This window comes from Macrobrachium nipponense, chromosome 13 (genome assembly GCF_015104395.2).
Source record: "Macrobrachium nipponense isolate FS-2020 chromosome 13, ASM1510439v2, whole genome shotgun sequence".
NCBI classification, from domain to species: domain Eukaryota; kingdom Metazoa; phylum Arthropoda; class Malacostraca; order Decapoda; family Palaemonidae; genus Macrobrachium; species Macrobrachium nipponense.
Genome location: NC_087206.1, coordinates 67,230,092 through 67,245,403, shown reverse-complemented (window position 1 = coordinate 67,245,403; position 15,312 = coordinate 67,230,092). Strand labels below are relative to the sequence as shown.

The following is a 15,312-nucleotide window of genomic DNA, read 5'->3' as shown; positions in this document are numbered from 1 at the left end:
GTGACAATACAACCTTACATGATCAGTAAGTTAGCAGTGACCTCTAGTGACCCTACAGTGACCATTCTCAGTATATCAGGATTTGTAAGAAGCGAATAACTCTTCGGATTTTTCATACCTTCTTTAACCTGGTAGAATCAGTGATAACTCTGCGGATTTTGCATAAATTCTTTGGCTTGACAGGATATCACGTTCAATTTTGTTAGTTACAATCACAAATCCATTACAATTTCTGTGAAAACAAAAAATTATAAAATAAAATATAAGAAAATTATTTAAATGCTTTTTTTGTTTCTTAATTTGGTCTCCAGCTGTTGCTCATATCACGGATTTGTTAAATATTCCTCGGTAGGAAATGAGTCATTTGAGTAATGATTGGTGTTCTATTATTTACTTAGTAGTTTTTCATCAATCCTGTGTTTTCGCTTAATTGGGGAGTAAGCCTACAAAACTACTTTGTTGTTGTTGTTGTTGGGGGGGGGGGGGGGGTTAGGAAAGGTCTATGAAATGGCCAGAAACATTCTGAAAAAGGTTTTTTGCATTACGTTAAAGATACAAGAATTGTAGGTTAGGCTATTAATAATTTTTTCATTAGAATGAAAATGTAAAAAAATAAACAATGTGCATGTTAAATAGTACAGAAAACAAGTCATGTCCAATAAAATATAGCGTATTTATTTCAATTTTCGTTGGTGCAACATGCTCTATTTGACCATAGATTTCAACACGCTGGAGGTCGGATCAGGTCTTGTCGAACTGGGGATGAATGAAATGACCCCAGCAAGCATTACCATGCAAACAGAGGAATTTCTTCAAAATTATCTAACATCAATAAGCAAAATTAATGAATTCTGATACAAAGATGCCAAAGATGCCTGATCAGGTATCCGTCTGGTGCAGGAAAGACTACGTGGAAATGCCAGAGTCTGGCCTATCCTGCAATTAAACGTATTTATCCCTTGCGACATTATAATTTCATTTTTGGGAAGAAGCAGGCGTGGGTACTTCGATGAAAACTGTTATATTCGCCATATAAAAAAAAGGGTTAGTTTTTCTATTTTGTCACGTTGCCAGCAATTCATCAAATGTAGGAAATGACCAGGTAAATAGTTACACTCTAAAGTTGTACATGGAAGGTTAGATAGGAAACCTAGAAGAATCGATCCAAAATATACATATAATTTTCTTCTGCCCTTTATATATATATATTAATATATATATAATATATATATATATATATTATATATATATATATATATATATATATTCCTATTTATATGATCTTAAAGGCACTGGTAGGTAGATATATATATATATATATATATATATATATATATATATATATATATATATATATATATATATATATATATATATATAACAATGGGAGCGTCGCCCCCGCTATTTCATAATTTGGTACGAGTTTAGCCATGGCGGAGAGCAAACTGGTTACACTTTGTCCCTCCTCTCTCTCTCTCTCTCTCTCAAGGTGATCACTGGCAATAGCCTTCCTCTCTCTCTCTCTCTCTTCTCTCTCTCATCTCTCTCTCTCAACCTCCACTCCATTATCTAAGGTCACCAAATCAGAGTTAGAGCTACAAAAATATACGTTTATTCAAAGCAAATTACTAACTGAATAATTCAGATTCTTACAGGATAATTAACAGAATGATAATTCATAGTTCAAGTCTCACAGACAACCACCCGGTATTTTAATAGTCTTTAATCAGTAATAGTCAAACACCAATTATCTCTTCTCCAAAACACAGTCCCCTCACTAGGACACTTAGTCCCCTCACTAGGACACTTGGTCCCCTCCACTAGATCCGCCTGTTTAAAAGACAGGAGAACACACTAGTGAGCACACACAATTGTAAAGACAAAGTCAAAAGATTAAATGAAATAGAACATCTTTACAAAATATCAAAGTAAGAGACAAGCCATACTTTGGCTAAAGCACATTGACTTACCCATTACAGTTGGAACGTCACACACAGAAACAAATATAACTTTCGCAGAGCTATCCCGGCATCTTGCCTTTTCTCCCCGTAGCTGTCTCCATCCTTCTGCCTAGTTACCTTCTGTTAAGAATGAAAGAGGCGCACACGTACAGACAAACTCACGCCCTTCAGTAACTGCTTTCAACTGGTTTCAAAGTCACCTTGGACAAGCCCTCATGGCACTGATACACTTAGGTAAGGAACTCCAACATCGCACATAACTACAGGATGATCATTGACCTGCTTAGGTACATCACGCCACCCAAAAAAGAGTCATCAGCATGCTTAAGCTGTCGCTCGGACTCTGTCTCCATGGGAAGTTAAATATGATGAGTCTGTGTATTCCCCCTTACTACATATATATATTAAATAGTGGGGTTGATAACCTTAGCTCTTGCAGGTTAGAGACATGCAAAACCCTGGATTCCTCGGAGATGCTAAGATGAAAAACAAACAGGAACATGTCGTGTACATAATTGAGTTCAATGATGCATTCCAAAGACATGTGTTAATCACGGGAAAGTTATTGAGTTTCATGTATTTAGCATGCATGTATCTGTACATCGGTTCGTGGGTGTGCGTTCGTGATACGAGCCACAGAAAATGACATATAACCTCTAGCACGTGAATTAACGGAGGAATTAGATGACCATCTGTCAAAGTGGACGGTAGTGATTTCGGTGTAGAAGAGGCACTGAAGGTCCGTCGGAAAAGGTAAATGTGAAATGACATTCAATTTGGTTCTAGAGAAAGGAAAGTGCAATGTGACAACACATTTTATTGACGAACTTTAATGTTAATTGTCTGATAATTATATTCTCATTTTCAGATGGATTCGAAGTCACCATGTAGGATAATGGGATTTCTCTAGACGTGTTTTTAACTTAAGATAGACTAATGAATTTTTGGACAGAGAGAGATAAAAGGGGGTTACTTGCTTAAATATGATTTTGGGAAGAATATGATAGTTTAATGTTTACGTTTTTTAGTTATTCTTAGCCCATTTTATTCCATTTTCATGTTAGCTAGTTTGGGAAATAAAAAGTATATTTTTGTAATAGTGGGAGTTTGAATATGCCTAAAGTTTGATATTTGACTTTCAGCTAGTTTCAGACACCGACTCTTACAGGGAAGCAGGAAAGGTAGGTCACATTAGTAAGTTAGGTATTTTTTCCATTTGTTTAAACGAGTATCATTTTGACCTCATAAGAGTTGGTGGCAGCGGTGGGATTCGAACCCATGCCTTCGAAGAGACACTGGGTTAAAGCTATGGACTATATTTTGGTGGACTAACTTCCACCCCTATCAAGGAGTGAAATACAGCTTTAAACCAAAGCGTTTTAATGGGCGTTTTATACTTTATATATATATATATATATATATATATATAGATATATATAATATATATTATATATTATATATATAAACAAAAGGTGTTTTCATAAAGTCCCAGTACCATTACAAGCAATAAATACTTGTAATGGCATTGGGACTTTATAGACACCCTATATATATTCACTGAATTATCGCAAAATTACCTAAATTGAATGAAACGCTAACTGTGAAACTGGCTGGCAATGTCTGCCATGAAGCTTTGAACATACCACCATATTTTTTAAGCTCAAAATGTTCCATTAGTCCCCCACTCATAGTCTTATTAGAATATTCCACCGATTAGTTTGTGACGCAATCAAGAGCCAAGACGACTAATTCGTCACGTAAGAAATGGAAATGATCCCAGGTGTAACTAATGTTTCGTGAGTTGGGTCGCAATAACATAACTCTCCCTCAGTGTCAAAGAAGGAATTTGCTTGAGATATTCACACCAAAGTTAAAGGAAACGAAATCTCGATGAACTGGGGAGAGAGAGAGAGAGGGGGGGGGAGCCCTCCCTAATTAGCCCACAAAACCTTTGAAACGTCAAAAAAATCCCGGCATCCTGGGGACGCATTCCATTGCAAGAGCAAACGTGTCTTCCACTTCAATGAGACCTTTCAGAGCGTAGCTTATGTTCTCTGGACATCGGGACTTCTTGTGATTTAATGCAAGACTAATGGTGCTCTTAGTGTTCGTGTTTAGTAAAAAAAAAAAAAAAAAAACTTCTGAGTTCGTTTTTAGTTTTCAAAAAAAAAAGAAAAAGAAAAAAGGAAGAAATAAAAAAAAACTTCTGACACGGCTTTGCCTGTCCTTCCGGACTTTTCCTGTCCGCCCTCAGATCTTACAAACACCTGAGGCTAGAGGGCTGCAAATTGGTACGTTGATCATCCATCCTTCAATCATCAAACACACCAAATTGCATCCCTCTAGCCTCAGTAGCCTTTATTGTATTTAAGGTTGAATTTAGCCATGCTCGTGAGCCTGGCAATGCTATAGGATAGGCCACAACCGGGCAGTATCCCACCACGGGGATGCCATTTCTTCAAGAATGGTACAACTCTGCATATTTCATACCAATTTTCTTATTAATATTGCAAACACCAACACACACATATATATATATATATATATATATATATATATATATATATATATAGTTTATATATATATATATATATATATATATTTATATATATATATATATATATCTATATATATATATATATAATATATATATAATTCTATAGCCCACATCGTGTACATATACTCATAGGTGTATATACACGCACATGGAAAGAAAACATGATACCAATACGCACACAAGCGACTTATTTACGAAATGATCGTAAAACACTAGGAAATTCGGTGCCTCCGAAGGTAATCGTGAACCGGTACCCCTTTCCCCAACCCCGTCCTGCGCGCCGTATATCTTGTGGGAAAAGAAAGAACCAAAGGTTAAATGGAACGTAAGAATAGGAAGAAATACAAGGTGACCTCTCTGCTTGGACAGTCGTTGGATAGGGTAACTTATAGTAGAGAAAACCAAACGCACGGTTATATAGATTAGACCCGGCGAGTTTCATGTTGCTATTTGCAATATTAATAAGAAAATTGGTATGAAAAATAGCAGAGTTTTACCATTCTTGAAGAAATAGCATCCACGTGGTTGGATACTGCCGGTTTTGGCCTATCCTATAGCGTTACCAGGCTCACAATCATGGCTAAATTGTACCTTAAATACAATAAAGGCTACTGAGGCTAGAGGGATGCAATTTGGTGTGTTTGATGATTGGAGGGTGGATGATCAACGTACCAATTTGCAGCCCTCTAGCCTCAGGTGTTTGTAAGATCTGAGGGCGGACAGGAAAAGTCCGGAAGGATAGGCAAAGCCGTGTCAGAAGTTTTTTTTTTCTTTTTTTCTTTTTTCTTTTTTTGAAAACTAAAAACGAACTTAGAAGTTTTTTTTTCTTAAACTAAAAACGGACACTTTCAGAAGAGCACCATTAATCTTGCCTTAAATCACAAGAAGTCACGATGTCCAGAGAACATAAGCTACGCTCTGAAAGGTCTCATTGAAGTGGAAGACACGTTTGCTCTTGCAATGAAATGCGCCCCCAGGATGCCGGGATTTTTGGCGTTTCAGAGGTTTTGTGGGCTAATCAGGGAGGGCGCTACCGCCCCCCCCCCTCTCTCTCTCTCTCTCTCTCCCTCTCCAATTCGTCAAGATTTCGTTTCCTTTAACTTTGGTCTGAATATCTCAAGCAAATTCACTGTGGCACTAAGGGAATTCTCCTCTCTCTCTCTCTCTCTCTCTCTCTCTCTCTCTCTCTCTCTCTCTCCAGTTCATCGAGATTTCGTTTCCTTTAACTTTGGTATGTGAATATCTCAAGCAAATTCACTTTGGCACTGAGGGAGAGTTATGCTATTGCGACCCAACTCACGAAACAGTAATTACATTTGGGAACATTTCCATTTCTTACGTGACGAATTAGTCGTCTTGGCTCTTGATTGCGTCACAAATTAATCGGTGGAAGATTCCAATAAGACTATGAATGGTGACTGATGGAACATTTCCAGCTTAAAAAATATACTGGTATGTTCATAGTTTCATGGCAGACATTGCCAGCCAGTTTAACAGTGTATATATATATATATATATATATATAATATATATATATATAATATATATGTGTGTGTGTGTGTGTGTGTGTGTGTGTGTGTGTGTGTGTGTATACTGTATATTTATATATGTATAAATATATACAATATATTTATATATATATATATATATATATATATATATATATATATATATATATATATATATATATATATATATGGAGATAAAAGGCATATAAAATATTTTTATGGACCTTTTATCTTCATATTATACGGTCGTAATACAGTAAAAGACATTCATACACACACACATATATATATATATATATATATATATATATATATATATGTATTCCTCGATCAACAAATATGTTAAACAGCCCTCTCTCTCTTTGCATCATGTCAGTCGTTTCCATGTCTTCATATTCGAACTTTTCTGTTACATGCAAAATAACTCCCAAGAATTCTTGCTGGAATCTTGCACCATTTCCCCCTTCTGGAATCTCTCTCGGGGGATTTTATGGTGTCCTTTTATATCCCGAGAAAACGCAGCAGAGCGGCCCTTGTGTGTCCTTGTAATGATGCACAGACATCTTCTTGATAAGCTTTCTGCTATTCCCCCAGAAGGGCTACGTCCATCAAGCCCTGAGCGCTTTTCTCATTTCGTTTATTCCGAGATGCTTTTTTTTTTTGTCACACCCACTGTCGCATGTATGGGTTCGGTCATGTATGTCAGTATCTACAGCTTGTTTTGTTTTGGAATCCAAATTTTTAAAGGTTCCCTTTTAAGATTCTGATGGTAAATTCATGTCAGTATCTACTGTCTGTTTTGAATTCCCAATTTTTAAAGGAAGCCCAATCCCTTTCAAGTTTTTGATGGTAAATTCGTGTCAGCCTCTACTGTCTGTTTTGAAATTACAATTTTAAAGAAAGCCCATTCCCTTTTAAGTTTTTGATGTTAAGGTGAATTCGACAGGAATGCTAACCAGCTCAGCATATTCAGTAATTTTTTAAAAAATTTAATTCTGTTACGCTTTATCGTACTTAGGCCATACTTATGATGAAGGACACGTTCTTTTCAAAAATACCATACGTATCTTCACAAAAATGGCCTCTTTTGTATGTGCAGCGAGAAGGATAATCCGTTTTGCTTTAATTATGCAAATCCCTCGGCCAGTCTCTGTGAGGGAGAAGCTGTCTCCTGAATTTCTAAATATTCTTCGACAGTTCCTAACGTCCATACACCGCCGTATGTGGTCTCATTTTTCTTTTATCTTTGGTTGCAAAATACTGGCTTCAAGAGTCTAGGCTGCCATTATCCAAAACGCCTCAGTTTTTCTTGTTCACATTCGGTTGATTTCAGAATACTTCAGAGGTCTCATGAAAATTAAGAATAAGTTCCTGAGGTCATTTCCCTCGCTGACACTATTTTCCAAAAGTATTTATATTAATGAGTTATTACGTATTGTAGGATTGCTAAAACTGTCATTAAATTAGTTTAAGGCAAGTTTTTTTAGAAAAACAATATTACTGACGCTATTTTTCTAAAAGTATATATAATCGGATTTATTGCGTATTACAGGATTGCTAAAACTTAAATTAGTTCAAGGCAAGTATCTTAGAAAAATAATGTTATTAAAAAGTTCATAATCTTCATTTCACATATTGCTATACCAATGGTGTTACAGGTATTTCCCGTGTTCGTACTTGGGTTGTTCCCGGCATCGAATATCCTTCAGAAAAACTTCTTGTTAATTCGAAAAAGATGTCCAAATTAGGAGCATATATGAAAGCGTCATTTCTCTCTCTCTCTCTCTCTCTCTCTCTCTCTCTCTCTCTCTCTCTCTCTCTCTTTAAAGTTTGCATGAAATAGCAGAACTGAACCTTTTTCATGTTTTCGTGGATCATATTTCATCTTGTTTACGTGTTTACAGCAGCTTATTCAGACAGAAGGAAACCGTTCCTGCCTTATTGATTCTGCCTATATGAATGATACAAGGGACCCTTCGAAATAAAAATATGACACATTATAAAGTCTGATGCATGCGTATACAATATTGCCTACAAAAAAACAGGTGGAACGAGGCATGACTGGTTTCTGAAAGGACAAAAGACGCCCGTTGGACGACAATGACGCTTGTTTACCCTCAGTTGGACGAACCCTCACTTATGAATTTCGCTCCCTCACCTTCTCCCACCCCCAACACCCCCACCTCTTTTCAACTGACAGAAACCTCGGCCGCATACCTCATTTCAGAACTGCAGCCAAGTTTTTTTGCAGGCAATATTTTATACTCATACATCAGACTACATTTTCTCTATCATTATGAAAATACTGTAAACACGAAATGAATGTTTCAGTCGCAAGTCCTATTTAGTCAGTCTTTCTCTTGACCTCCCCAGATGCTTAAATGCTGATGCTGCGACGAAAGGCCTATGAGTGAGATATTAAAATCATAGTCTGTTAAAGCTCAGTACGTCAATCAGAGAGAGAGAGAGAGAGAGAGAGAGAGAGAGAGAGAGAGAGAGAGCATAATTTCCTCAGTGCCAAAGTGAATTTGCTTGAGATATTCATATCAAAGTTTAGGAGATATATCTCGATGAACTGAAGAGAGAGAGAGAGAGAGAGAGAGAGAGAGCATATCTAATAATAACAGTAAAAGAGGGTTTTTTTTTTATTCCTCTATGGATATAAGATTACGAACACCGACACCGGAATGGAAGACCCTAATTTACTATAATCTTCTTGAAGACAATACGTGATAATTAGATTGGCCGATAACCTAAACCACGGGAAAGCATTACACTAATGGAAGTTACTCCACACGAACAAAAGGCATATTTTTACAATTCAAAGGGAATTTCGAAATTTGGCATTAAAAAAACATAGCAATGCTTGGATTTAGCGATGTAAGTCGTGGGGAAAATTCTCTCTCTCTCTCTCTCTCTCTCTCTCTCTCTCTCTCTCTCTCTCTCTTCCTGCTATTTAAAAAAAAGACCACCGCTTGGAAGTAGCGATGTATAAGTCGTGGGAAAAATTCTCTCTCTCTCTCTCTCTCTCGTTTCCTTTCTGCTGTTATATCTCATTACAAAATGCATGTCCATGTTAACTGATTCTTGATGAGATTCACTTTCCCCTGTCAAGATAATTTGCTAAGATCTTTCACAACTAATTACTTTCTGATCACAGGCGAAGCTCATATTCGGACATAACTCTCCACAATGATCCACCTGCAACCACATCTTACTGCAAAGGCAATGCAATTGGCCAAGCGAACGAGTTCATTTTGAAATTGACAATAAAAACGGGATATTACCCATTTCGCTGAGAGTAAAGCCACGCGCCTGCAGTTGCTTTGACAATAATTGCAAGTCATGCCAGTTCACGTTAGTTGCCATGGCAGATCAAAGGACATCTTGGAGATACTCTGTCTTTTCTTTATCCTTGTGGAAGGTGATGATTGATATGCGTCATCATCGCTAGAGGCAGATTTACTATTTTGAGTACCTGACGAAATTGGACGCACTAGCAGTTTTGTAGATATATGCTCTTGACAATTAATACTATATTACTATTTAATTTAAAAAATATAGGTAGAACTGCATAACTGAAATAAACTCTTTAAAGGCAATAATCAAAATTAACGATTAACACGTAATATAAATATGAATATATAGCACCTCTGGTAATCTTATTTCACAATTTTGTGGAAATAGAGCGATGTAAACATTTACCTTCAATATTATGTAGTATCATCTTCCTACACTCTTCACCCCCCCCCCCCTCTCTCTCTCTCTCTCTCTCTCTCTCTCTCTCTCTCTCTCTCTCTCCATATAAGGGTGTTACTTTCATTTCACTAGAAGGTTGAGTAAATTAAATATTCTCATTTGGTGTACTGTAGGAATAAGGCTTCTCTGTATAATAACTGACAGTAACTGATCTAGAAAGCTTTTAGACACGGTTCATGTCTGGTGCTTATTTCACCCAAATTATTGCAACAGACACAAATCGGTTCTGACCATAACTAAGGTATACCATAATAAATGGTATTAGCTTCTCAGTTAGCAAAACGTGGTAGGTTTGTTTGTTTGTTTGTATGGTGTCTGACGTTGCATGGAACCAGTGGTTATTCAGCAACGTGACCAACGGCTTTACGTGCCTTCCGAACCACGTCGAGAGTGAACTTCTATCACCATAAATACACATCTATGACCCATCAGTGGAATGCCCGAGAATCGAACTCGCGGCCGACGAAGTGGCATGCCAAGACCGAACCGATCACGCCACTAATGCGCTGCCGTTTGCACGTGGCACCAACCGTGACTGACCTGTCTGAAGGGTTGTCCAAATTCTTTATTGAAGTCAATTATCGCTTTGCATTCAATTTCCTCAGTTTTCGAAAAAATATCTGAGAGACGAAATGATCAACAAAGGCCTCTCAATTGCCCGCCTTTGATTCCGGAAGAGAATTATTTCATGCATCTGTTTCCATGAGAGAGGCCATACTAATTGGCTGGATTTATTCTTATATACAGCCTTACTTTATTTGTGTTTGACACGTATATGCAAGAGACCTAGACTACTTAACAACTTTAGAATTGTTATATATTAAAAGACTGGTTCCCTCTCTCAATGGTAATGCTTCTTCAGCAATTTTGTATCTGGCATAGTTGTCGTCTGGCCTTGGACTCCATTGTATATGTCATTCCCTCTTCTCTCCTGCTTATGGATGGTTGGTGTATTGGTAGTCTCTTTTTTGTTTACTGTTTTATGCGCGTTTTATGCTTTTACTTTTTACTGTCTGAACTTGTAAATTTTAATTGCATTGTGATTCCCTTTTATGCTAATAATGTATTTTATTTTGTCTTTTACTTTTCACAGACTGATGATGCACTGAGTCATGAGTACGAAAAGTTTTTTTGTTAATGAACTTGTCTTTTTATCATTTCTATCATGGAATCTCCTGAGGTGTATATATATATATATATATATATATATATATTATATATATATATATATATATATATATATATATAATCCAAGGCGGGTCAGGGAAAGGCACTATCCATATGCATTTTATTAAAATATATGCCGACGTTTCACAACTACACATACTTGCATTTTCTAGGCTGCAAACAAGCTAACATGGTAATCAATAAACTAATACAATCCGAATTACATATAATTAAATCAAAACATTCAGAATGTAATTGATAAAACATTTACTTAAAGAACAAGCAAATGGCTGGTGACAACCTACCCAGAAGGAAGTTAAAAACATATTACTGTACTCGTATAGAGTTACAACGAGAGAGAGAGAGAGAGAGAGAGAGAGAGAGAGAGAGAGAGAGAGAGAGAGAGAGAAACAATAACAAAACATACAGACAGAGAAAACAGCTCAACAAGACCATCAGGCAATAAACAATTGTGTGGATGACGTTTGGAAGTTTAACGGTGGTACGGTCAATTTGATAATAATGGATTCCAGTATTGTTAAGTCGTTTTCTTTTTGTACCTGTACTACTATTTAAAAATCTTTATTGTCTATATAGGTTTTACATATTTTTGAATGGTTTTTAATATTAGATTGTTCAGGGGTAGACAATCTGCTCCCAGTTCTGAAGCTGACCCCTCTGTGAGCACCAATGCGCACTCGCAACAGCCTCTTTGTGCATCCGACATAGATCCCCTGACTACATCTAGGGCACTTGTACTTATATATAACGTTGGATGTAAACAAAGGACTGAGCTTGTCTTTGAACCTGAAGAGAGAGCCAACTGTTCGGGGATTCTTCGGAATGAGTTTCAGGTTGAGGGCCGGTAATTCTTTTTGAATGATGGTTAGAAATTTCTTCCTGAAAGTGTCATCTTGTATGTAGGGGAACGCCGCGTACAAATTCATTTTAGGGACAGTGTGATATTGAGGAGATGGCGTGACCAGGGCTGCCGAAGTGTGGAAATGACGTCACTAATACGGCTTATCTCGTCCACATTGTGATTAGGTGTGGAGTGTGGAATCCACACGTAAAAATTTCCACACTTTTTACTTAAAAAGTGTATGCTAGTTAAAATCTAATAATAAGTTATGAAAAATTTTCACTATTCTATTTTGAAAGTCTCACACACAAATATCTATAAAAATGAATTATTAGTATTGTCCTTTTTAATTTGTGGATGCGTTTGGATGTTTATCAGATGCATGACGCTGACCGTTGATTCCATGTGCAAACCAACTTCCAAGACCTAGATCTTGACCGTACGAGCTGGCTCCAGCGCCAACCCGCCATCAGTTACCTAGTCTATTTTTAATCTTGTCCTCAACAAAATCTATATTTATTCTTTTTTATAATACTAGTGAGTATTCTTAATTTGCTAGGTTTGATGGTATATTTTCTTGAAAATTTTGTGAAATATATACATACTTTCATACTGCCATTTGGTAGCAAATTATTTTTCAGCGATGCACTTACAGCTTTGCAATACACATTAAAATTTTTGCATGAGAAAATATTTATGAGCCTGTATACTCAGTTTGGTTACTATACAACTACAGTGACATAAACTTTTGAAAGGAACGCGCTTTAATGATTTCATAACTTTTATTCGTATAACGTAAGATCTTAGCAAAAATCATAGGCCTAGTTTACCAGTACATATGATAGCGCTCATGAGTTCGTTGTCAGTTGATATTACCTTAAATGAACGACTATATATGTGTATGATAACGATAAAAGTAAGAAATTATATAATGCAGTGGTAATTAAATCCTTCTGTAAAATTAAATGGCTCAGTAGTATATATTAGCCTAGGTCCAGGATACGTTGCCAGTTTACTCTGAAAAATAAGACAGTTATAACACTGGTGCTTACTATTTCATTTGCGCCTAAAATTGTTCTTTATGAAAGTGGTTATAATTATGTAATTGCAATTATACATTACAGCGATAATATTTTGTTTTTAGGTTAAAAGTCAGAGCATATAATCAACAGTGATAGTTTACCCAAGATATAGGTCTAGTGTTTATGGGAGTAATGCCGGATTGAACATCATCGTTATATTTCATTACGACGATATCATTAAGATGTCTTATATATACTCCCAAATAGATTTATATTTCAAATTTTACGCACGTTGTTAGATTTCATTGTTATATTGCTTACAGCTGATTATGCCTGGTAAGCGCAAGTTTCGAGAGGCCTGGATAAATGAAGATTTTTCAGTCTTGGCTAAACCAGTTGAGGGAAACCCAGAAAGGGCTTCTTGCAGAATCTGCCACAAGGAACTAAATGCTGAATTGACGTGTATCAAAAGACATAACACAAGTAAAACCCATCTACAAAATGAACGTGCAATTGATCTTGGACAGTTAAGAGCTTGAAGGAAACCAAAACGACAGCAGCACTCCCATAGGAGTGAGTACTGCTACCATTCTACTCGCATGTTTCATAGCAGAAAATAATTTGCCATTCACTACTGCCGACAAGTTGGTCGATTTGATGAAGAGGATGTTCCCCGACTCTGCTATAGCTCAGGGTTTATTCATGAAGCGTACAAAGTGTACAGACGTGATTAGAACCATGGGGAAATCTGTAACAAACAGCCTGATAAAAAAGTTGAGGACCAACAAATTTTCCGTAATCATGGATGAATCAACTGATGTAAGCACAACAAAGTCCTGCGCTGTAATTGTAAGGTTTTATGATTCCCATGAGCAGAAAATCACCACAGCTATATGACTCAAATAATGCTCAAGGTTCTACTGGAGAAAATTTATATGCTCTCTTAATAAATACGTTGACAAAGTATGATATTCCTCTCGGTAATTTCATAGGATTTGCAGCTGATGGTGCATCTAACATCATGGGGGAACATAATTCCCTGTGTAGTAGACTCAAGATCTTATTGCCTGGACTAACTGTATTCAAATGTATATGTCATTCTATTCATTTATGCTCTTCAGAGGCTGCAAAAACTCTTCCTCGTCACTGTGAAGATTTGCTTCGCAGTATATATACATTTTTTGCACATAGTTCAAAAAGGCAGCATGCTTTCAAACTTTCACAGGAATTTTGTAACACTAAGCCTCACAAAATACTCCATCCTTGTCAAACTCGCTGGCTTTCCTTGCACGAAGCAGTAAAAAGGGTTCTCGAACAGTGGAAACCCTTAAAACTGTACTTTAGCCAAATTGAGGAGAAAGAACGGTTAACAACAGTGCATCAGATAGTTGAAAGGATGAAGGATCCAGCGGTTTTTACATTTTACATTTTTAGATTTCATTTTGCCAAAATTTAATGAATTTAATTTAGTCTTTCAAAAAACTTCACCCACAATCCATTTGATATTTGATAAATTAACAAAATTATATAGGTCTATAATGAGTACTTTTTGTCAGCCACATATTCTTCAGAAATATCCTTTGATAAATATAGATCCATGTAATGATAATAATTATGTTCCACTGAACCAGCTTTATCTTGGAGCAGAACTTCACAGCTTGTTTCAGACAGAGTCCCTCAAAAACCGTGATATGGTGCAGGATGTTAAATATAGATGTAGACAATTTTGTATTTCTGTTTGTGTTGCAATCAGGAAAAGGTTTGATCTTGGCAATCCTTTGTGGGAAATGGTTTCGTTTCTGTCAGTCAGTAAGGCTTTAGATTACCGGTCAAGAATAGCCATGCCATCTTTACAAGACTTAATTAAACTTGTCCCTAGAATAAACGCAGAAGATAACCAGAAGTTGGATGATGAATGGCGGAGCTTAGATTTTGTACCAGTACCAGATGAAATAAGGCATGAAAAAAAATATAGGAATTTTAATAAAGGGTTGGGTAATCTAAAAGATGATGAAGGTAATGTAATGTTTTCAGCCTTATCAAATTTTGCTCTTCATATTTTATCTTTACCAACATCAAATGCTGATGCAGAAAGAGTCTTCAGTAAGTTAAATTTTATAAAGACAAAGCTTCGAAATTCTTTACAGTTGCCATCAATTATTGCTCTCATAGCTGTGTCAGAGGAAGTTAAAAGATATGGTGGGTGTGCCCAATACACTGTTAATGATGAGATGATTGAAGATGTCAAACAACAATATGTATAAATAAAAAGTTCTTTTGAAATGGCTTAATAAACATATTTTTCAAACGGCCTAATGAACATTGCTCTTGTAATTATCTTTGAAATCTATATTTTCTCGTTGACCTTATCCTATCTATACCATATTATATATATATATATCTATATAATAGATATTTATATATATATAGATTATATATTTTATACATATATAATATTATATAGTCTAGATATAAT

General features: G+C 36.2%; 1 pseudogene; it reads left to right on the top strand.

Moving 5' to 3' along the window:
* Nucleotides 1-862: 862 nt before the first annotated feature.
* On the top strand, nt 863-15,100 carry LOC135225358 (uncharacterized; annotated as a pseudogene).
* Nucleotides 15,101-15,312: the final 212 nt, after the last annotated feature.